Source organism: Phocoena phocoena, chromosome 2, assembly GCF_963924675.1.
Source record: "Phocoena phocoena chromosome 2, mPhoPho1.1, whole genome shotgun sequence".
Classification (NCBI taxonomy): domain Eukaryota; kingdom Metazoa; phylum Chordata; class Mammalia; order Artiodactyla; family Phocoenidae; genus Phocoena; species Phocoena phocoena.
In genome coordinates, this window is record NC_089220.1 from 147,421,077 (window position 1) to 147,446,532 (window position 25,456).

At 43.2% G+C, this 25,456-nt stretch overlaps 1 protein-coding gene and 1 non-coding gene across 2 annotated transcripts in view; one reads left to right on the forward strand and one right to left on the reverse strand.

The window, feature by feature from the left end:
- The window catches only part of DIP2C (disco interacting protein 2 homolog C), a 368,636-nt gene that overhangs the window by 207,254 nt on the left and 135,926 nt on the right, over positions 1 to 25,456 (reverse strand). The window lies entirely within an intron of this gene.
- Positions 1,461 to 1,564, forward strand: LOC136119474 (U6 spliceosomal RNA). The gene has a single exon (XR_010655476.1). It is a non-coding gene; the product is annotated as a U6 spliceosomal RNA (small nuclear RNA).

The window sequence follows — 25,456 nt, forward strand, 5'->3', positions numbered from 1 at the left end:
CGATTCGTCCAGCGGGGCCTCCATTCCTGCGGGAAGACGTGACAGACAGATAAGCTGCTCTGACCACATTCACACCACAGGTCCCAGAGGAGGTGCCATTTAGGCAGGACGGTGGCACAGCCTCTCTCAGGGCCCAATCCGTCACCTTCATCATCAAAACTGGGCTGAAATCTAACCCTCCCACCAACACGACTCTGAGTTGAGTACAGGGAGGACAGACACGGTCTCTTGCTGTCTGTAATACTCCTGCCCCGCGTGCATCCAGTTACAAACACACCATGTGGTTAGAAGTCACGCTCCTGCTTCTGACGCTGCAGAGGGAAGGGGTCGATGCTGACACCAGGGAAACCGACATACAGATGTGCAAATGCTGAGGGTGACAAGGTACTTTAAACAGCTGCTTCTTCCACAAAAAACCTTTATCTAGTCTTGGCGATAACAGAGAAAACATGAAGCTTAACTCAGAGAAAAACGATGCTTTTCCCCACAATACAAGCTCATGAATAACCAAGGACATGCTCACTGCTTCCTGGTACAGTTCACTTTACTTACACCCTGAAAAATATCTGAATTAATGAATAGTACTAAAACAAAAAAGTCATGCAACAAAATTTAGAAGGCTGTGTCAAATTTCAGTAGATCCAAAGATTTTGAACCAAGATTGCTAATTAATAAGCTAAGATAGTGGACACTTTTTATATAGATCAGGGAGCATCACTAACTGGGGTGATGCTGGAAATTCCACTGTGAAATTTAAAACATGGACATACTGAAAAAAAGATCAGAAGTAAAAGTGAAACATCAAATGTAATTTTTAAGTAATGGTAATACAGAGCTTAAACCAGCCATACTGTGCATTATATACTTTAAAGACGTGTATGTATATGCAGAGACTTATTAGAGATTAATTTAGGATGGGGAAGAAAAAAGAAAGTCAGAAATGAATTTAAATGACTTCGGCATTACACAAAAAATGTATTTCCATATCCACAGCAGCTTTCTGAGTAAGAACGCTTACATAAAGATGCATATCCCAACTATAAACAATTTGGGTATCTATGGGAAGAGACAGTGTCTCTCTCCAGGAAATACATGAATTCTTTCAACCTGACTGGACTCTGAGGCCCATGGGTCTTCCTGACGTCCATCACATCATTTTCTCTGCTCTCCACCACTTGGCCCTGCACATTTCCTGGCGCCCTCCCTCTATGCTCAAAGCCTGGGGCTATCAACACCCCAAAACTCTGTTATCTTTCTGTTCTGCTGCCATCAACTATTAGCCACAGAACTTTCACTTCTGCGCAAATAAGTAGAAAACTGGAAAATTACAAAACCTTTTAGCTTTTTAATATTTTGCCTCTTCAGATAATACAGATGATCTGAAAACATAACAGATCTTAAGCACTGACTGTACTTCCAAGGTTTGTTAATATACTGCCTACATCTGTGTATTAAAGTGAGTGCTCACTTCGGCAGCGTATATACTAAAATTGGAACGATACAGAGAAGATTAGCATGGCCCCTCAAGGATGACACTCAAATTCGTGAAGCGTTCCATATTTTTAAAGACAAACACCATATAATATCACATGTGGAATCTAAATATGGCACAATGAACCTATGTACAAAACAGAAACAGACTCACAAACATAGAGAACAGACTTGTGGTTGCTAAGGGTGAGGGGGAGAGGGATGGACTGGGAGTCTGAGGTTGGTAGATGCAAACTATTCCATCTAGAATGAATAAACAACAAGGTCCTACTGTATAGCACAGGAAACTATCTTCAGCATGCTGTGATAAGCCATAATGGAAACGAATATAAAAAAAGAATGTGTATAACTGAGTCACCGTGCTGCACAGCAGAGATTGGCACAGCCCTGGAAATCAACTATACACCAATAAAATAAATAAAACTAAAAACAAAGTGTGTTGTCTGATATATGTCATTTAATCAATAAATATCCATAGGGCATAAACTGTTGGCTACATTTAGTTGTGATAACGTTTTAAGTGAAAAGCTTTAAATTCAGTGAATTTAGATATCCCTCAAAATTTAATCCTTCTGACACCTGTTAATTGAGAATGCTACACCTGAATATTACAAAATCAAGAAAAGTGTCTAAATCGTGGAGCTCTAAATATATCCACACATGCACTGTGATATACTAATACATAAACGTTCGAACTTTAGCATTTTCACCAATTTTTGAGCCCAAATTCCTTGATTTTCACAACTACAGGTGAATAAACATCTACATAAGTGTAAAGTTAAAGCACTGGCTCTGTAAAGCCACTGAGTCTGACTCCAGGCAGCGCAAAATGAGGTTTACTTACCTACAGACAAACCTAATTAGTGTACCAGTGGTGACACTTCACTCATGAGTCCCACAATCTCACATTTTTTTTTTTTTTTTTTTTTTTTTTTTCCCCAATCTCACATTTAAGCAAAGACGCTGAACATGAAGATTCTTTATCGTGATTCTGCTTTTGGGGGAAGACTGTACATAACAGCCTTTGGTTTCTGACTCTCTATGTCAAAGACAGCTCTATGAAGCAGCTGTGCTGCTTCTGGTGCCAAAGAATGGATCAGCTCATTAAACTAAAGAAAAACAGGTTAAAAACATAACCCTGCAAACCCTGAGCAAAACCGTCCCAGGTCTAATTCCATCTGTGCCACTCTGACTGCATTCCTGGTCACAATGCTGGAGTCACTACCCGTAAGATGAGAAGTCAGAGCAAGGTGATCTCTGCATCCTGCCAGTTCTGGAGTTAATCACTGATTCTGTGATTAACTTTTCAGTGAATTAGCTAATGTCACAGTTACGTTTTGCGTAATTTGGCTATATGTATATTAACAGGGAAATCCTGGACACACAACACCACAGGCCACTTCCCTCACACAGCCTTTACTATTATCTTTTTTTCTTTTAAATTAGCTTTATTTTTAGAGAGTTTTAGGTTCACAGGAAAATCGAGAGGAAGGGACAGAGATTCCCCATGTATCCCCTGCCCCCATTTATGCACAGCCTGCCCCACGATCAACATCCTCCACTATCAAGATCCCCCACCAGATGGGACATTTGTTAGAACTGGTGAACTTACAGGGACACATCATCATCACCCAGAGTCCACAGTTGACATTAGGGTTCACTCTTGGTCTTGGACATTCTGTGCATCTAGGGTTCCTCCATGTCTCTTCATGGCTTGATAGCTCTTTTTTTGGCTGAATAATATTCTACTGTCTGGATGGACCACAGTTTATTCACCTACTGAAGGACAAAACTTCCGAGTTTTGAAAGTTATGAATAAAGCTGCTGTGAGCATCCGTGTGCAAGGTTTTTTTGTGGACATAAGTTTTCAACTCCTTTGGGTAAATACCAAGGAACGTGATTGCTGGATCACATGGTAAGAGTACGTTTAGTTTTGTAAGAAACCACCAAACTGTCTTCCAAACTGGCTGTACCATTTTGCATTCCTACCAGCAGTGACTGAGAGTTCTGGTTGCTCCACACCCTTACCAGCATTTGGTGTTGTCAGTGTTCCAGATTTTGGCCATGCTAATAGGTGTGTAGTGATATCTCATTGATTTAATTTGCATTTTCCTGATGACACACGATGTGGAGCATCTTTTCATAAGCATATTTGCCATCTGTATCTTCTTTGGTGAGGTGTCTTTTCAGATTTCCTGTCCATTTTTTATTTGGATTGTTTGTTTTCTTATTGAGTTTAAAGAGTTCATTGTATATTGTGGGTAACAGTCCTTTATCAGACGTCTTTTGCAAATATTCTCTCCCATCTGTAGTTTGCCTTCTCCTTCCCTTGATGCTATGTTTAATTACACAGAATATGGACTTCCCAGTTCATCTCAATTTTCACCACTTCCTACTGTTGTTGACCTCACTCCCTCCCCAGGCCTCTTCTGACCTTGCTTCTCTAGTTTTCTTGATTTTCAACATGCAACAACGTTCTACTGAAGGGAACAAAAGGCAGAAGGGCTTGCAGCCTCAGGGCAGGAGGCACACATCACACTGGGAAACCCCTCAAATCACACGCCAAGCAAAGTACCTCCCAAAGTCTGAGCAAGGAGCAGAAGCCCATGTCCCAGGCTGGGAGCTCCCTGCTGTACCAGCCAAGCAAGTAACCTGAAACTCAAAACCCCACCAAATGGGGCAAAAAACTTGCACTGCCAAAGGCTTTCAATGAATAAACTAAAGGTCGGGCTTCCCTGGTTGCACAGTGGTTAAGAATCCACCTGCCAATGCAGGGGACACAGGTTCGAGCCCTGGTCCGGGAAGATCCCACATGCCGCGGAGCAACTAAGCCCATGAGCCTCAACTACTGAGCCTGCGCTCCAGATCCCGTGAGCCACAACTCCTGAAGCCCACGTGCCTAGAGCCCGTGCTCTGCAACAAGAGAAGCCACCACAGTGAGAAGCCCATGCACTGCAACGAAGAGTAGCCCCCGTTCACCACAACTAGAGAAAGCCCTCGCCCAGCAACAAAGACCCAATGCAGCCATAAATAAATAAATAAATAAATAAATAAATAAATAAATAAATAAATAAATAAAATACGCTTTAAAAAAAAGAAACTAAAGGGCAATGCCTTGAATGAGAAAACAGTAATTGCTTCAGATTGTTTGCATGGTTGCAGTGTTTTTTTGTACCTTATGTAAGGAACCTGAGAGCACACACCACGACTTCTGAGTCTGGACCTAAAAATTCCAGCTCAGGGGAGCCTAACAATTTCAGGAATCTGAGGAGTAGCGCCAACGGGATCCTGCAGAAGCTGAGGACAAGCGCTGACCATGTGGTCAGTGTCAGTCAGCTAGGGTGTGGCCTGGGGCTGGCCACGTCTCCTTTCCTCTGCTCTCCTGGGTCTCACCCAGCAGTGCAACACCCCCACCCCCAGCCCCAGGACTTAATTTCCATGCTGAGACTCCTGAAGGAGGAGCCTTTACTACCCCAGGGAGGCTGGAGCACAGATCCTCCTGGGACCCATTTGGTGCTATACTGAGCAACCAAGTGTTTCCACAAGTGGCTGTAGACAAACTTCAGTTTCCAAAAACTGAAATGTGCTGTGTAAAACCAAGAATGTGGAAGGAGATAATTCAAGACAGTCCCTGCTCAAATTTTAAAGAATAGTTGAAAAGTCAAGTATGAAGAGATAGGAAAATCTTTTAATTACCCTCATGGTCATAACTAAAATCACTGTAACAGACATATCTCTAATCAGAAGTATAAATTTTAAAAAATGTGTAACATAGGAAATAAACCATAAACAAGTAAGCTTTCAAATCTGACAGTCACACTAATCTCACTGACAAAAGAGGTCTCTGAAGCAGGTTATTAATTATCCTCCAATTCTATATGGATATTAAAATAAATCCTAGCAAACAAGGTTCTCTGAAGTGCCAGCATTTATTTTTAAAATAAAGGACACATTGTCACTCTGAATTTCTATTTTAAATGATCACTTTTACTTAGAAACTGTACAAGTTGCTAACCTGACATCCAACATTACTAGAAGCTAATTAATTCAAGCACTAGTGAGTTTATTTATTTTAATGGAAACACTGATTAGGAAAAAACTGCTTTAGGGACCTTCAACGTTTTAAAGCACAGTATTGTCTATTTCCCTCTACTCAGGAGTAAGGAGGGTTGTGTACAGATGTGTTCAAAGCAATCTGGATGGTGTACACATAGAGCTTAAGACAGAGTCGCACTTCCAAAGTCAGAAAGTCAAGGGTGAATCCAGGATATTGTGAATAAGGTCACTCTGCACTAATGTATTGAAAATATTTCATATATCTGTAATTTGGATGGAATATCCTCATGAAAGACAACCAAGTCTAAAGTACAGAAAAGCATTTTTAATGAGCCACGGTCCTTAAAACCAGAGTAATATTTCAGTGACAAATCATTTCATACCAAATTTAAAACACCCATTTGAACGAGTTTTGTCATATTTTCCTATTACATTTCAGAATTTCTAAAGCTCCTAAAGTCTCAGATTGAAGTAGAGTCTGACATCGACAATCTCCACATCACAAACGTGTATCAAAAGCGACTGAGAATGCACTTTTTGATGGAAATCTTTACAAAAGGAGACAAAATACCTTGAGGAATACGAAGGCTGATTCAACCTACAACAGAATGAAGATAAGCGCATTCTGGTGGACTATGGTTGAGCTACTTATCACTGAACAAACAGGAAGAGGAATACAAACAGGGAGAAGTCTTTCCAAATAAAAGAAGATGAGGGATTCCCTGGTGGCGCAGTGGTTGAGAGTCCGCCTGCTGATGCAGGGGACGCGGGTTTGTGCCCCGGTCTGGGAAGATCCCACATGCCGCAGAGCGGCTAGGCCCGTGAGCCATGGCCACTGAGCCTGCGCGTCCGGAGCCTGTGCTCCGCAACGGGAGAGGCCACAACAGTGAGAGGCCCGTGTACCACAAAAAAAAAAAAAAAAAAGATGATGAGCTGAGCTGACAGAAGGAGACTGACCATTGTAAAGGGGACCGTGGCTGCTTATGAGCCTTCAGAAGCGTCTTCACCTGTAAATGAGAATGGACACCTATCCTGCCTACCTACAAGCGGTAAATAACAGCAGGATAGACAGGGATAATGCTTTGTAAGTAAAAAAAAAAAAAAAAGAAGGAACGTTTAGCACCTACTACAAGCTGAGCTGTTTACATATTTAATCCTCACAACTACCTGATGTCAGGCATTTAGATGAGGGATCCAGGCTCAAGGTTGACATGACTTGTCTGGATGAACCCACACCCTGACCCGTCAGGGCTGGGTCCAGGAATGTGCATTTCCAAGAAGCTGCAGGTGAGCTGCTGCCGGGGCACAGCTGCACTCACGTCACCTGCTGTGGCCAGGGGGAGAACACCCCTGCTCCATACCCTCGTTTCTCAGACCTGGGCTCTGATTCTCCTCACCTGCCACCACCAACTGTCTTCACTGAACTTACAAACAGAAGGAAAGGAGAAGGACAGAGAGCGGACTGCAGAGCATATAAAAGTCTGCAAGAGAAAGACTTCACCTGAACTAGAATCAAATGGGGTTTGAGTCATCGAGTACAGAGAAAACACAGGAGAACACACTGTGCACCAGTCTTCTTTTAGGAAAGGAGGTGAACCAGCAGCCCCGAGCCGTCGCATCAACCCTAAGCAGTCTCGTTTCTACTTGGAAAGCAGGTTGCAGGGATGCAGGCACCGTGCAACTGTTTTTATGCTACATACGTAATCCTGGTGTTTATACTTACACCGCCGTGAACTGACTGTGTTTCCTTCCTTCAACTGTGCCTCCGCGCAATGCCCAGGACCAACACGTGACAGCTGGAGTCTAATATCCGTACTCGTCCATCATAGTCCCACCCTACCCACTAAAAAATTAAAAAGCCATGGGGTTTAATTCAAAATCAATTTTAATAAAATTAGGTTTACAACACTTTTAGAGATGAAAATATCTGTAGTTATGGCATAAGGACAGAGTAGAAATCCTGGTTTCCAGGGGTCAGAGGGAAGGAGGAACGGGGAGTCAGTGTTTAATGGACAGAGTTTCAGTTTTACAAGACGAAATGAGTTAAGGGGATGGATGGTAGTGTTAGTTGCACAACAGTGTGAATGTTTTTAATAGCAGTGAACTCGACACTTAAAAATCGTTAAGACAGTAAATTTTAGGTTATATATGTTTCACCACAATAGAAGGGGGGGGATCCATTGTTCACATTAATTTTCTTTCACACACAATCCACTGTGGATTATACTGGGGGTTCAGGTGACACTCGGCTTTTTGCTGGAGATACACACTGTGCATTTACTGCACACCATCTGAGCTGGGAGGTGAATACTGGTAACGCGTCACGGGGCCCCCTGCGGGGTGCAGGCTAGCTCTCTGCCAGTCCCCGTTCCACGTACCCAGCTTATACCCAGCCTCAGCCCCGTAGAGTCCCCTCCTGTCCACGAGCACATGCATCGACCCTGCTCCAATCTCACAGACCCAGAGAGGTAAGGTGACGTGGACACCTCAGGAGCCTGGTAAGCCCCACTATACTGACACTGTCCCACTCAGGGCAGCTGGGAAACGACTTCACTGCTGGTTTGGATCCCCTCACGCACAGGCTGTGCTCAGCTGGCTGCACACCCTCCTGTTCAAATGAACAGAAAACCTACTTAAAACTCTGGAAACAGGAGTGAAAAGACCGTGACAGCTCCCGGGATGCAAACTTTCATACACGTCACACACACCTTCACAAAGACTGGGAGGGAATGAGATGCATGGCCCTCAAATCTGCCAGTCAGACTGGGTCCTAAGCTCCATGGGAGCCAGACCCACCAATTCAACCCACAAATGTGTATTTCTACAGGCCAGGAGCTCTTCTCCACTCATACCGCTGCCTATTCACACGCGGCCTGACCCCCCACTCTCAACGGCACACCCCGGGTCTGCTGAATATTCACAGAGCAGGTGTCTACACGTAATGCTGCTTCATTAAAACTCCTCATCTGTTTACTTTTGGTTCCAATTACAGCACCTGAGAAAGTTTTTATCCTAGGAGATGGGGTAGTCATTAGGGGAGAAGATGAAGCCCTGCTAGAACCTAGTATCTCCACAAGTCGAGTCACTGAGAAGAGATCAGCATCCTTGTCGTTCGTGTGGCTCCTGTTTTGCTTTATTTTTGTTTTTTGTCTTTAAAAGACACAAAAGCTGTTTCTCAACACCAAAGGCCTATTTTATTGTATTTTACACTCATGCTTAGGTATAAAGTAGCCGACTACCTACTCCAGAAGGGAGATTCCAGGAAAAGAGACAGGAGGAAGACAAGCACTGATGAAAAGGGGACATGTGGACGGTGAGAGGAGCACCAGAGGCCACAACTGGATGCTTCAGTTATTTCTTCATTAACTAGTCATGAAGCCTCAGGCAGGGCACTTTACCTCTTAAGTTATATCTTTCAGGGGTTTTATGGCTATTATTTTAAATGGATAAGTTCTCCTTGCTGGGGAGAGAAAAATCAGCTACAATTTTTTGCTAACCAAAAACTTCTTCATTACCAGTGCAAGGCCAGCAGGCTGGCCTGCACTAACCAGTTAGTCTTCCAAGACAAGAATTACACTTTAGAAGTGCCACACTCTACAAACACTGCCACTTGACAGGTTCTCACCTTGAGGAGCCCCTGTGGCCAAGGCCAGGCCAAGCAATGCCTGACTTGCTAATGTGGATGGCCTTTTATGCCATGGTGAAACTGCTCCTGCAATTAGAAAGGAAGTGTCACAGAGGCTTAAAAGGTGTTAGATATCAAGTGTAGCGGGAGGAGGACTGATTACATTCCTCAGTTATTTGCTACTCAATTCAAAATAGCTTTCTGGGGGACCTTCAAGATGGTGGAGGAGTAAGACATGGAGATCACCTTCCTCCCCACAAATACATAAAAAATACATCTACAGGGCTTCCCTGGTGGCGCAGTGGTTGAGAGTCCGCCTGCCGATGCAGGGGACATGGGTTCGTGCCCCGGTGTGGGAAGATCCCACATGCCGCGGAGCGACTGGGCCCATGAGCCATGGCCACTGGGCCTGCGCGTCCGGAGCCTGTGCTCCGCAATGGGAGAGGCCACAACAGTGAGAGGCCCGCGTACCGCAAACAAAACAAAAACAAACAAACAAAAAAAATACATCTACTTGTGGAACAACTCCTACAGAACACCTACTGAATGCCGGCAGAAGACCTCAGACCTCCCAAAAGGCAAGAAACTCCCCACGTACCTGGGTTGGGCAAAAGAAAAAAGAAAAAACAGAGACAAAAGAATAGGGAAGGGACCTGCACCAGTGGGAGGGAGCTACAAAGGAGGAAAGGTTTCCACATACTAGGAAGCCCCTTCATGGGTGGAGACTGTGGGTGGCGGAGTGGGGCAACTTCTGAGCCACAGACGAGAGCACAGCCACAGGGGTGCAGAGGGCAAAGTGGAGAGATTCCCGCACAGATGATCAGTGCCGACCAGCACTCACCAGCCCGAGAGGCTTGTCTGCTCAGCCGCCAGGGCGGGTGGGGACTGGGAGCTGAGGCTCCGGCTTCGGAGGTCAGACCCCAGGGAGAGGACTGGGGTTGGCTGCGTGAACACAGCCTGAAGGGACTAGTGCACCACAGCTAGCAGGGAAGGAGTCCGGGAAAAAGTCTGGACCTGCCTAAGAGGCAAGACACCATTGTTTCGGGGTGCGCAAGGAGAGGAGATTCCTTCCTCGTCTGCCCACAGAAAGCAGAGTACCACCTAAAAGAGCTTCAGAGACGGGCGCAAGCCAAGGCTATCAGCTCGGACATCAGAGACGGGAATGAAACGCTAACGCTGCTGCTGCAGCCACCAAGAATCTGAAGTGCCAACACAGGTCACTATCCACACTCCCCCTGGGGAGCCTGTGCAGCCCACCACTGCCAGGGTCCCGTGATCCAGGGACGACTACCCCAGGAGAACACACGGCGCGCCTCAGGCTGTTGCAATGCCATGCTGGTCTCTGCCGCCGCAGGCTCCCCCTGCATTCCAATTATAACTAACATATCCTTCCCTCTCCCTGGCCTGAATGAGCCAGAGCCCCCAGTCAGCCGCTGCTTTAACCCCCTCCTGCCTGGGTGGGAACAGATGCCTGAGGTCGACCTACACACAGAGGTGGGGTCAAAACCAAAGCTGAACCCCAGGAGCTGTGCGAACAAAGAAGAGAAAGGGAAATCTCTCGCAGCAGCCTCAGGAGCAGCGGATTAAACTCCCACAATCAACTTAACGTACCCTGCATCTGTGAAATACCTGAAGAGACAACAAATCACCCCAAAATTGAGGTGGTAGACTTTGGGAGCAACTGTAGACTTGGGGTTTCCTGTCTGCAACTGATTTGTTTCTGATTTTTATGTTTACCTTAGATGAGTTTTTAGCGCCGGTTATCATTCATGGATTTATTTATTGGTTTGGTTGTTCTCTTTTTTATTATTAGTTTTTAAATTTTTTTATTTTAATAATTAAAAAAAGTTTTTTATTTTCTTTCTTTTTTTTCTCCCTTTTCTTCTGAGCCGTGTGGCTGACAGGGTCTTGGTGCTCTGGCCTGGTGCCAGGGCTGAGCCTCTGAGGTGGGAGAGCTGACTTCAGGACACTGGACCACCAGAGACCTCCCGGCCCCACGTAATATCAATTGGCGAGAGCTCTCCCAGAGATCTCCATCTCAACGCTACGACCTAGCTCCACCCAATGGCCAGCAAGCTCCAATGCTGGACATCCCATGCCAAACAACCAGCAAGACAGGAACCCAACCCCACCCATTAGCAGAGAGGCTGCCTAAAATCATACTAAGTTCACAGATACCCCAAAACACACCACCGGACACGGCCCTGCCCACCAGAAAGACAAGATCCAGCCCCACCCACTAGAACACAGGCACCAGTCCCCTCCACCAGGAAGCCTACACAAGCCACCGAACCAACCTCACCCACTGGGGGCAGACACCAAAAACAACAGAACTATGAACATGCAGCCTACAAAAAGGATGCCCCAAACATAGTAAGTTACACAAAATGAAAAGACAGAGAAATATGAAGCAGACAAAGAAGGAAGGTAAAAACCCACCAGACCAAACAAATGAAGAGGAAATAGGCAGTCTACTTGAAAACGAAATCAAAGTAATGATCGTAAAGATGATCCAAAATCTTGGAAATAAAATGGAGAAAATACAAGAAATGTTTAACAAAGAACTAGAAGAACTAAAGAGCACAGAAACAGTGATGAACAACACCACAAATGAAATTAAAAATTCTCTAGAAGGAATCAACAGCAGAATAACTGAGGCAGAAGAATGGATAAGTGACCTGGAAGATAAAATAGTGGAAAAAACTACAGCAGAGCAGAATAAAGAAAAAAGAATTGAAGACAAGTTCAGAGACCTCTGTGACAACATTAAACACACCAACAATCAAATTATAGGAGTCCCAGAAGAAGAAGAGAAAGGGACTGAGAAAATATTTGAAGAGATTACAGTTGAAAACTTCCCTAACATGGTAAAGGAAATAGTGATGAAAGGGAAAAACCTACAACCAAGATTACTCTACCCAGCAAGGATCTCATTCAGATTCGACACAGAAATTAAAACCTTTACAGACAAGCAAAAGTTAGGAGAATTCAGCACCACCAAACCAGCTTTACAACAAATGCTACAGGAACTTCTCTAGGCAGGAAACACAAGAGAAGGAAAAGACCTACAAAAACAAACCCAAAACAATTTAAAAAAAGGTAATAGGAACATACATATCGATAATTACCTTAAATGTAAATGGATTAAATGCTCCAACCAAAAGACACAGACTGGCTGAATGGATACAAAAACAAGACCCATATATATGCTGTCTACAAGAGACACCTTCAGACCTAGGGACACATACAGACTAAAGGTGAGGGGATGGAAAAAGATATTCCATGCAAATGGAAACCAAAATAAAGCTGGAATAGCAATTCTCATATCAGACAAAATAGACTTTAAAATAAAGACTATTAGAAGAGACAAAGAAGGACACTACATAATGTTCAAGGGATCAATCCAAGAAGAAGATATAACAATTGTAAATATTATGCACCCAACGTAGGAGCAGCGCAATACATAAGGCAAATGCTAACAGTCATAAAAGGGGAAATTGACAGTACCACGACCAGAGTAGGGGATTTAACACCCCATTTTCACTCATGGAGAGATCATCCAAAATGAGAATAAGTAGGAAACACAAGCTTTAAATGACATATTAAACAACATGGACTTAATTGAGATTTATAGGACATTCCATCCAAAATCAACAGAATAAACTTTCTACTCAAGTGCTCACGGAACATTCGCCAGGATAGATCACATCTTGGGTCACAAATCAAGCCTTGGTAAATTTTAAAAAACTGAAATTGTATCAAGTATCTCCTCCAACCACAACACTATGAGACTAGGTATCAAATACAGGAAAAAAAACTGTAAAAAATACAAACACGTGGAGGCTAAACAATACACTACTAAATAACCAAGAGATCACTGAAGAAATCAAAGAGGAAATCAAAAAATACCTAGAAGCGAATGACAATGAAAACACGACGACCCAAAACCTATGGGATAGAGGGAAGACACATGGGAGCACATGTATATGTATAGCTGATTCACTTTGTTATAAATCAGAAACTAACACACCATTGTAAAGCAATTATACCCCAATAAAGATGTTAAAAAAAAAAAAAAAAACCTATGGGATGCAGCAAAAGCAGTTCTAAGAGGGACGTTTTATAGCAACACAATCCTACCTCAAGAAACAAGAAACATCTCAAATAAAGAACCTAACCTTACAACTAAAGCAATTAGAGAAAGGAGAACAAAAAAACCCCAAAGTTAGCAGAAGGAAAGAAATCATAAAGATAGATCAGAAATAAACGAAAAAGAAATGAAGTAAACAATAGCAAAGATCGATAAAACTAAAAGCTAGCTCTTTGAGAAGATAAACAAAATTGATAAACCATTAGCCAGACTCATCAAGAAAAAGAGGGAGAAGACTGAAATCAACAGAATTACAAATGAAAAAAGAGAATAACTGACACTGCAGAAATACAAAGGATCATGAGAGATCACTACAAGCAACTATATGCCAATAAAATGGACAACCTAGAAGAAATGGACAAATTCTTACAAAACTTTCGAGACTGAATCAGGAAGAAATAGAAAATATAAACAGACCAAGCACTGAAATTGAAACTGTGATTAAAAATCTTCCAACAAACAAAAGCCCAGGACCAGATGGCTTCAAAGGTGAATTCTATCAAACATTTAGAGAAGAGCTAACACCTAGCCTTCTCAAACACTTCCAAAATGCAGCAGAAGAAGGAACACTCCCAAACTCATTCTACGAGGCCACACTCACCCTGATACCAAACCGAGACAAAGATGTCACAAAGAAAGAAAACTACAGGCCAATGTCACTGATGAACATAGATGCAAAAATCCTCAACAAAATACTAGCAAACAGAATCCAGCAGCACATTAAAAGGATCATACACCATGATCAAGTGGGGTTTACCCCAGGAATGCAAGGATTCTTCAATATACACAAATCAATCAATGTGATACACCACATTAACAAACTTAAGGATAAAAACCATATGATAATCTCAATAGATGCAGAAAAAGCTTCTGACAAAATTCAACACCCATTTATGATAAAAACTCTCCAGAAAGTAGGCATACAGAGAACCTACTTCAACATAATGAAGGTCATATATGAAAACCCACAGCCACCATCATTCTCAGTGGTGAAAAACTGAAACCATTTCCTCTAAGATCAGGAACAAGAAAAGGCTGCCCACTCTCACCGCTATTATTCAACATAGTTTTGGAAGATTTAGCCACAGCATTCAGAGAAGAAAAATAAGTAAAAGGAATCCAAATCAGAAAAGGAGAAATAAAACTGTCACTGTTTGCAGATAACATGATACTGTACATAGAGAATCCTAAACATGCTACCAGAAAACTACTAGAGCTAATCAATGAATTTGGTAAAGTAGCAGGATACAAAATTAATGCACAGAAATCTCTTGCACTGCTATACACTAATGATGAGAAATCTGAAAGAGAAATTAAGGAAACACTCCCATTTACCACTGCAACAAAAAGAATAAAATACCTAGGAAAAAACCTACCTAAGGAGACAAAAGATCTGTATGCAGAAAACTGTAAGACACTGATGAAAGATATTAAAGATGATAATACAAACAGATGGAGAGATATACCATGTTCTTGAAATGGAAGAATCAACATTGTGAAAATGACTCTACTACCCAAAGCAATTTACAGATTCAATGCAATCCCTATCAAACAACCAATGGCATTTTTCACAGAACTAGAACAAAAAAATGTCACAATTTGTATGGAAACACAAAAGACCCCATATAGCCAAAGCAATCTTGAGAAAGAAAACAGCCTGAGAAAGAAAAGAGCTTGAGAAAGCAAAGAGCCTGGAGGAATCTGGCTCCCTGACTTCAGACTACACTAAAAAGCTGCAACAATCAGGACAGTATGGTACTGGCACAAAAACAGAAATACAGATCAATGGAACAGAACAGAAAGCCAAGAGATAAACCCATGCAGATATGGTCACCTTATCTTGATAAAGGAGGCAAGAATATACAATGGAGAAAAGACAGCCTCTTCAATAAGTGGTGCTGGGAAAACTGGACAGCTACATATAAAAGAATGAAATTAGAACACTCCCTAACACCATCCACAAAAATAATCTCCAAATGGATTAAAGACCTAAATGTAAGGCCAGACACTATAAAACGCTTAGAGGAAAATATAGGCAGAACACTCTATGACATAAATCACAGCAAGATCCTTTTTGACCCACCTCCTAGAGAAATGGAAATAAAAACAAACAAATTGGACCTAATGAAACTTAAAAGCTTTTGCACAGCAAAGGAAATCATAAACAAGACAAAAAGACAACCCTCAGAATGGGAGAAAATATTTGCAAATGAAGCAACTGACAAAGGATTCATCTCCAAAACATACAAGCAACTCATGCAGCTCAATATCAAAATAAAAAACAACCCAATCCAAAAATGGGCAGAAGAATAGACATTTCTCCAAAGAAGATACACAGATGGCCAACAAACACATGAAAGGATGCTCAACATCACTAATCATTAGAGAAATGCAAATCAAAACTACAACGAGGTATCACCTCACACCAGTCAGAATAGCCATCATCAAAGAAACCACTAACAATAAATGCTGGAGAGGGTGTACAGAAAAGGGAACCCTCTTGCACTGTTGGTGGGAACGTAAATTGATACAGCCACTATGGAGAACGGTATGGAGGCTCCTTTAAAAACTAAAAATAGAACTACTGTACGACCCAGCAATCCCACTACTGGGCACATACCCTGAGAAAACCATAATTCAAAAAGAGTCATGTACCCCACTCTTCATTGCAGCACTATTTACAACAGCCAGGGCATGGAAGCAACCTAAGTGTCCATCGACAGATGAATGGATAAAGAAGATGTGGCACATATATACAATGGAATATTACTCAGCCATAAAAAGAAACGAAATTGAGTTATTTGTTGTGAGGTGGATGGACCTAGAGTCTGTCATACAGAGTGAAGTAAGTCAGAAAGAGAAAGACAAATACCGTATGCTAACACATATATGGAATCTAAGGGAAAAAAAATGGTTCTCATGAACCTAGGGTCAGGACAGGAATAAAGATGCAGATGCAGCAAATGGACTTGAGGACATGGGGAGTGGAGACAAAGTGTAAGCTGGGACGAAGTGAGAGAGTGGCATTGACATATATACTAAATGTAAACTAGATAGCCAGTGGGAAGTAGCTGCATAGGACAGGGAGATCATCTCAGTGCTTTGTGACCACCTAGAGGGAGGGTGGGAGGGAGATGCAAGAGTGAGGGGATATGGGGATATATGTATACATATAGCTGATTCACTTTTTTATACAGCAGAAACTAACACAACATTGTAAAGCAATTATACTCCAATAAAGATGTTAAAAAAAATAGCTTTCTGAACCCAAGGGACAAGCACCTCCAACTGGTAAGGTTCTGCTTTCTTTACAGAAGAGTCACCAAATGCCCATTTCACAACTGCTATTCTCATCAGAACTTGAGGCCAAAGAAAAGGGGAAAGTAGCAGGGGGCAGGGAGTGACTCCGAACTTGTAGGAGGTTGGCCAGCTGCTTGAGCAGGTGGAGAGGCAGGGCGTCCCTCCCCGTGAGTTAAAAGTCATGCCAGGACTAAAATGTTAATAAATAAGTAGATTAGTTAATAATAAAATGGATGCTTTTACGAGTGCACATAGGCAGAGCGCTGCACATGCTGGAAGCCAGGTAACAGCTGCTTGAGGAGCAACCAGTCCAAGGGTTGCTGATCCTGTTGAACTGAGGTCGGGGGAGCCTGGGAACACCAGCCAACGCAGAGAGGCCGGGCGGGTCTGGACCAAAGGAAACCTGACAGTGTGTCCGAGCAATTCTGGGTCTGACAAGTGGCTCTGGGGAAATCACTGCGTCGTCTGCGAGGACACGTCTGGAAAACTTCAGAGGTACAGAAGGCTCGTGAGACAAATGGCTGCAAAGGTCCCAAGGGCAAAGCCTGCTGTGCTCCGGTCAGGAAAATGGACTTTTGGTAGGAAGCAGCCAGTCAAGAGGACGATGCTGACAGCAGCCTAAGGGTATGGGCACCCCACTACACTCAAGCACAAGTGCCAAACTCCGTGACGGAATCTGAAGATCAGGCTGTAACTGGTGATAATTCTGTGACTTATTTTATAGACAAACTGGGTGAACACAGGGTTCCCCTGGACACCAAAAGGATCAGCCCAGGACCTGTCTAAAATGCAGACGGCCGCTCTCAGCACTGTAAGTAATTCCTGACCTAAATGAGTAAATGCACTTTTTAAAGCAGAAGGAAACGTGAGCCTTCCTGTTGCACCTTCTGAAACATTCTCGTCCAAGAGCCAGTCCACCTACTCTGGCAGGAAGCTCTAGTATCAAGAGCGCCGACTTGGATGTGGGACAAATGCAAATCCAAGAGAGTGGTAGCACTGTGTCCTGGAGCCGGCACCCCCCTCCCCTTGCCCCTTCCCTGAGCCCTGTGTCCTTCACCGCTCCTCCGCAACACAAGGCCCCTCTCAAAGTGGGAAACCCAGGACAACCTTCCTCCATGGAAGGCCCAAGCAGAAAAACTGTTTAATCCAGAATCTCCATCCAACTAGGGGAAAATGCATGGCATTTCTCATCAGCAAACAAGTCAAAACTGTCATCTTACGTCAGGCAACCCAAACAGAGTTTTTTATTACTTCAAAGATCTTGCTGTCTTTGTCCATTTAGAACTGATATTTCTTAAACTAAAATGATTGAACTGGATCATGTGAACTTCACTGTGTAGACTGTAGCCCAGTCTTATAGAGATTCTTCTGGTTTTTCATTCTGTCTGTTGAAGGTCAATGTCTAAAAATGGGTCAGAATTGACCACCCCTCCTCTAGTAAATTCTAATGGTAAACACAGTAAAATCCCATGAAGGTTGAGGAGAGACAGGTTTAAAGGGTAGTGAAATTAAAAATGTAATGAAATTCTGATGTTCAAATCATAATCAGTAATTTTAAGAGGCACCTTACTTTCCTAAGCATCTAGCTTGCACATTAACTGCAAGCACTACCAGATTCCACAAGGTCACGCCTCTTCCCCTTGAGGAGATTCCCAGAGGGACACAGATTTCTAACGGCATCAGGATGAGTAGATACCGCAATTGGATACACACAACACAACTTAAAATAAACCAAAGAAGTGCTCCATTCCTTCAAAACAGTCTCTTCTTTTCAAGGTTAGACAGCCTCCTGAAATACTGTTTATGGTGCCAACTTGTTTATCAAATGTTTCCTTCTACTCGGGAACAGAGATGGTACCACACGGAATTACAAAATGGCATATTAATGACATCCAAAGAAATGGAGGGTTCAACATACTAAAAACATTTTTAAAGTCCTTTCTAATAGGTACTCCACCATGATGCCCAAACTCATGTCTTCAGTGATCAATAATACAATATTGACAGACTGCAGAGAAGACTGCTGGCTACCCCTCCCCAGTGTCCATTCTCTTCTTCCTGGAGTAACAAACCTCAAACTTCAGCTGGGCACATGCCTCCCACACAAAGATGATGTTCACCAGCCTCTCCTCCAATCGAGTGAGACCTCGTGATCAGGAATTAACCATGGGGAGTGAACTGGTCAGGCATAACTCGAACGGGGAAGGCACGGTCCACCTCCTTCCTTCCTCTCCTTCCTGCTGGCTGGAATGAGAGAGGGGAGCCTGGTCCCTGGCAGACCCCAGACAGCGACCACCAACCCACCCCACACCTGCTGACCTTTACCTTACAGAGAAAGACCCCGACCTAGGGTCTCTATTACAAAACATGTTTGCTTCCATTCCTTTTGAAAAACTCAGAAACAAGAAATGGCTGTTTTGCTGAATGATAGCATCTTAATTATTTAGGGGTTTGGATCAAACAAAGCCATAACAGAAAAAAACAGAACCCTGTTTTAGGAGACCAAATTCTAGCCCGATGTACCACTAATGGGCCACATGGCCTCAGATACTTAGATTCATCTCACAGTATTTTTTATCTGCTGGATGATCAGTGACTTTAAATTACAATTGTTCTCAAAAGCCAAATCTAAGAACAAGTAAGAAACTAGTTTCTGGTTGTGGGGAGAAGAGAGCCATGCCCACTATTCTATTCCATGCCCATTTCCCCACACAATCTGAAGCCGTCTCAGAATGCAGGGGTCCACAGAGCAGGTCCACAGAACACCTTTCAAGCCTCAGCACAGGCAGTCCACCCTTCAACTGTGCATGTTCACGAGGAAAAGGCAGCATGGCTCAAACAGACCTTCTGCCTGAGGGCAGCCCTTGTCACAAGCCACCTGGCCCCGCAGTAAAGCTTTCTGCCCCCAGAACCGTCCCCCCAGATAAGAGACCGGCCTAGAGAGAAGGGAAACATAAGCCGGTTAAGAGAAAGGAGCTGAGAAAATCACTGATCCTGACACGAACCATTATCTACTCCAATGTGCCTCCCAAACCCAAATTTCTAACTGGTCATTTGACCTAAACTCCTCGAGGGTATTTAAGTTAAACACTAAATCATCAACATCCAGGATTCTCTGTAGCACACACTCTTCACAAAAAGGCCAGCACTTGGTGACACATGTGTCCCTGCAGGTCTCCATGGGTTTTCTCTTAAATATTTCACCCTGAGCTACAAATGGCCACCATGCTAATGTTCTGTGATGCGTGCTGAGAGTCAGCGTGACCTGACCACAGAACTCACAGCAGACCACAATCTTAATTATCTTACTTATTTTACTGCTCAAGATAAAACGGTTAAGTCTGATAACACAAACACTGGTGCTTACATGGACTGCGGTCTCCAAGTCACAAACCCTCAACTCAAACCTTCCACCTAAATGGCCGCCGAGAGCATGTGGATTCACTCAAGCAGTAACTGCATTAATTCGGGAGGTGTGACACTGTGTATGTCTGGGCACATGCATATGTACACGTACATACATATTTGTGCCGTATTTTCAACATCTATCTCCCATTCCCGTGTAAACTTTCGTCCTGGGCACTGATGGTGTGCAAATAACAGTCAGATGGATGCTACCTTAGTTTCTTAGGTTTGCCATGACAATTACCACAAACTGCATGGCTTAAACGACAGATGTTTATTCCCCCAGTTCTGGAGGCCCGCAATCCAAAATCTGGAGGCCCTGTGGGCAGGGCTGCTCCCTCGGGAAGCTCTATCAGAGGAGCCTTCTTGACTCTCCAGGTTTCTGGGTCCCCTGGCATTCCTGGGATTGTGGCTGCATCACTCCAGTCTCTGCCTTGTCTTCACGTGGCCTTTTTGTCTGTGTTTCTGTGTCTCAGACCTCCCTCTCCTTTTGTACAAGGATACCACTCATCACATGGAGGGCCCACTCTAAGACCAGTATAATCTCATTTGGGATCCTTATCTGTTTCCCAATAAGGTAACATTCACAGGTACTAGAACTTGAACCTATCTTTTGGGAAGACACAGTTTAACACAGGACAGATGCTGAAACAGCCAAAGGAATTACAAATTTTGCAATCCTAATCCCAGCGAGCTGGGATTGTTTGAGCCATGCTGCCTTTTCCACTGTGAGAGGGAGCGAAGACAGAGCAGCTTTGAGTTACCTTTAAAAGTCTCATCAGTTTTTACTGATTAAACCTTCCTGCCAGCATGTAGTTTCTATGTGGACAGAAAAGAAAGAGTGTGAAATTCGAAGGGAGGAGGTTAAGATCTGAAACCACGTTCTTTTTCTTGAGTTACCATGGTCCCATTTTCAATTTTGAAGTATTTCAAAGCCCCATTTAAAAATCATTAGCTAACACATACTAGTTTTTCATTCTTTTCTCCCCTCAGAATGCATTACACATGCCACTATGATACCACTTGTTTTGTAATAACAGGAGATAAACTAAAATTTTTCAGTATCTAGGTATCAGCACTGTGACCTATTCAGCCTTTCATCCTCAGCATGGAACATAACGGGCACAGTCAGTCTTCATTAAATGCTCACCACGTGGCCTGGAGGAATTTGCCCTGCTGAGGGGCTCCTTTGTTGAAGTTTGATTTACCCCATGGGGTGGGGGAAGCCTACAGAGTGAGTTGATAATCAAAATCACACTAAACATAAGGCCACACGTAAGACGTGAGAGGAAGTCAGAGACTCCTGTGGCTGCTCTGGAAAATTTATGTCAGATTCTTACACGTATACACTCTCCACTGAGAACACCCTGTAAAACCTCTCTAAAAACTCCCATTGTTAACAAACAGGAATTATGGCCCTGGCATAGACTTCTGGTCCTTTCAGGCCTAGCACATTCCCTCCTAACTAACGCCCAGGAAGCCAGAGGAATGACAGGTCTGCGGGCCTGGCTCAGGGGTGGCGGGCAGCCTGTTAAAGCTTGCACGGTGCTCCCGAAGCCCACCAGCACAGGCGTCATCCCCACCCAACCAAACTCCTTGTTTCACCCTCAAATATGACTCTCCAAGACACAGAGTAAGAAACATGACAGGCCCAGCAGAGCCCGTTCCCCCCATCCCAGTCCCCCTTAACGAGCAGGCAGGGCTCCCGTCCGCGAAGTAGTTTCAAGTTCTAAGCTCTCTCTGTCCTGCTTCTGAGGGTCCTCTGGGGTTCAGATGAGGCCACAATCACAGGGTCCCTTCCAGTGAGTAGAAAAGGATGATTACTGGGAGGTCGAAGCTAAGAAACCTCAGAGTGGGGACGATGAGGATGGCTACCAAGTGCGCTCAGATCTAAGCTGCCATCAGTCAGCCTGTTTTATTCTGGTTCTCGAGTCTAACTTAAGGACCTCAAGTAAAAGTCTAAGAACCTCAGAATATCCAGAAAAGGATATAAACATTGTATTGTTCTGATTTATAATTTTTTTTTTTTTTTTTTTTACAAAAAAACCCTCTGTACCTATTCATACTTCTACCAACAACTGTGTCAATGCAAGCACTGGGTAATGTGATTTTGAAAAACTGCTAATTAGAAATGGAAAAAGTAGCATGTCGTTAATTTGTACCTGTGTGAAACTAACAAGACAAAACTTCTTTCCAAGTGTTTGTTAATCTTCTATATTACCTCGGTTGTGAAGTGCTTGCTCATTCATCTTTGCACATCTACCTTTTAGTTTTAAGGCTTTTCTTACCAACTGGAATAAGCCTTTCATATAGTAATCATATTAGCCCTTTAATCCCTCACTGTATTTGTTTTTTTTTAATTTAATTTGTATAGATTTGGAAATACAGAGGTTTTTTAAAGTTTCTATGTAACAAATCTTGCTAATCTTGTGTTAAGAAGTCACTTATACTATTTTGAAGTCCTTCCTGGTCCAGACACTCGATATGTGTTCTGTGTTTTTTTTTAAAAAAATAACAGAAAATTTAATTTTGCTCAATTACTGAACTAATCATCCCAATTTACTGAATACGCATCCATTTTTAAATTTCTAAATTCTTACAGAAATCACATTCATATTTTAAGAGAGATGTTTTGGTTTTTAAAGTAAAGTAACCAAGAGTTTTGAAAAGCAGCAATATTATACTTCACAGGATAAGGCAGACCTTTAATATGCAAACATACGTAATTTCAAAGCTAACCACAATGTAAAACACATTAAAAAACCATGAATACTGAAATATGTGACCCACAGACACCCCAGAAACAACCACAGGCTGGAGAGAGCCCTTGCCTGTCACTACGTCCCTTGACTCCTCACGGTCTCAGCAATAAACCATGGATCAAACACAGGTAGCCCCACAAGGACGTTAACAACACAAACTGAGGAGGCCACAACACACGGCATACTTATGAGGACAGGTAGAGAGTTATAAAAGTGATGCGTGTGCCTTAGAATCAACAATGAACGTTCAGACTCTCAAGTCTCCCTGAAACATTAGATGTTAGTCATCAAACCTCACGTACAGAGAGCAAGTTCAGAATTCTTACGATGACGGCGTCATCCCTCCATGATTATCTTGGACCTGGGTTTGAGGACATATGCCTGGTTCACGGCACGAAAACAAACCTTGCGGCCCCAGGGATTTACCACCACATGACCACTGCTTTCCTCCATCTCCCACTGAAACAGGAGAAGATGACCTAAAAATACATCTTAAAACCTAAAGACAGTCTTTCCTGCATCCTCTCCCTGCTGCCCCTCTCTTACTGAAAAGCTTATTGATGAGTAATCTATGATGGGGGCCAGGGTCTGGGGTGGGCATGGGGAGTTAGGGTTTAACAAAGACAGAGCTCCAGATTGGGAAGATGAGAAAGTTCTGTAAATGATGCTGTTGGTGGCAGCCCAATATTGTGAATTCAGGTAATGCCGATAAACTGTACATTTTAAAATGGTGAAAATGGTAAATTTTAAGTAATGTAAATTTTAGCACAATAAAAAAAAATTATATTTTTAAGAATAAAAAGTAACCTATAACTACTGTCTCCAACTTCTTGCATCCTGTAACGTCCAATTTGCTTTTGAAAATATTCATCTCTATTATGGAAATGAATATGCTGTGGTTTGTAAAACAGGTAGAATCTTTTAAGTTCAAAATACAGCTGGAAAACGTGTGTTAGAAGTCACAGGACAAATCCGTGCTAAGACGATGATGACAGCTATACGTGGACAGCAAGGACCAGGAGATGCTAATGCCCCAAGGCACTTGTATATGAAATATTAAGGATGAATTCCTAACACCATCACTGAATATTCATGATGACTCACTCAGCTGCCACCACTGACAACCATCCTGGCCCCATGTGCTCTCTGCCTGAGAAGCACCAATAAACCCATGGCTGTTCATTAGGCTAATTGGCAAACACAGCTGTGGCCAGGCATGTGGGCCCTGCTGGAACCTCAGCTGCTCAGAGACAGTCCTAAAAACAACACAACCTGGGATCCAAGCAGAGCGGCCCCCCTGCCTGGTTATGCCCTAACCTAGTAGGTGTACGAATTATCCCACCTCTTTCCCTTGCTTTCTTGATGTGTGTCCTAAACAGATTTAATAAACTGTGTGATGGGAGCAAAAGTCCAGTCTGCGAGCCTTCTGGCTCCATGACCTCAGGGGCAGCTGGCCTGGAAGACTGCTTAGAGACCTCCAGTGCAGTGCGCTAACTTCCCACAAGACGCATGCCTTCTACATCTGTGTGAGCTGGCGCCGGCCCTACTGGTCCAGCGAAACGGCCCTAAAGAAGAGGAACGTCTTAGGCAACCCCCGTGGGCATCTGCGGCCCTTACCACACCTGCCAGGCCCGGTCTCCCCTGGTCCCTCCGCTCCCTGAGGACCTCCTCGTCCTCTGAAATTCCTGTGAAAACACATCGCAGGTTTTGCCTATACCCTCTTCCTCCTCACTCCATGCCATCTCCGCTCTGTCAAGTCCACATTTCCAGTCCAACCTTGCTTTTAAGTTCTGGAGCCACAATTAGCACTGGATTCAAATTCCACTTCTGCCACTTCTTATCTATGTGACAACAGGCAAATTACATAACTCCCAACTTTTACCAGATAACAGTGATTTCGACATTGAGGCGTATTTTCAGAATTGTATCACACAATGCAGTGCCTAGAGCGCTGCACTCCTCAACAAACATCTCCTCTCCCCTTCTCCTAAAGGCACAGTGTAGAAAGAAGGCTGATTCCTCAGGGTTCCTACTTCTAAAACTGGGAAAAACAAACTTCAGAATGAACAGCATCATCAGGAGGCAACTCTTCAGCATGGCCGATCACCTTAGCATTTCAGAAATCATACACCCAACATCCCCAAACTACCCACTGCTGACAACCCAGGCTCAGGAAACGCAAAGTAATTTTAATATTTTAATTAAAAGTAATTAAAAAGTAGTAAAAATGCTCCAAAGTCAAGTAAATGACATTTTTAAACAATCTGACTAGGGGTGGGTGTTCTAATTCTGTCCCTCTCAATAGCACAGATAATAAAATACTTTGAAAAATAAAATGCATTTTAAAAATCAGCATTTTTCTGCAAGCCAGTTTTAAAATGTTGTGAGTCTCACGGTTAAATATATTGCAATCATTAGGCTGTGCCCTTATTTCCAAAAAGGAAAAAATAATTCTTCAGTGCCACAAAATCCTCAGAAAGAAAACCCATGCCAACATTGAAAGGGTTTACAGGAAGAGGCTATTCTTTAAGCAATGCTTCACCAAGAATCTGCCTAAGGAAACTACAGCAAACGATATCATTCACTAACATGCTAATTTACGTGAACGCTGCAGGTGACAGATTAAAGGGATGTGCCTGCAGGAGGAGTAAGTCAAGAAATATGCTC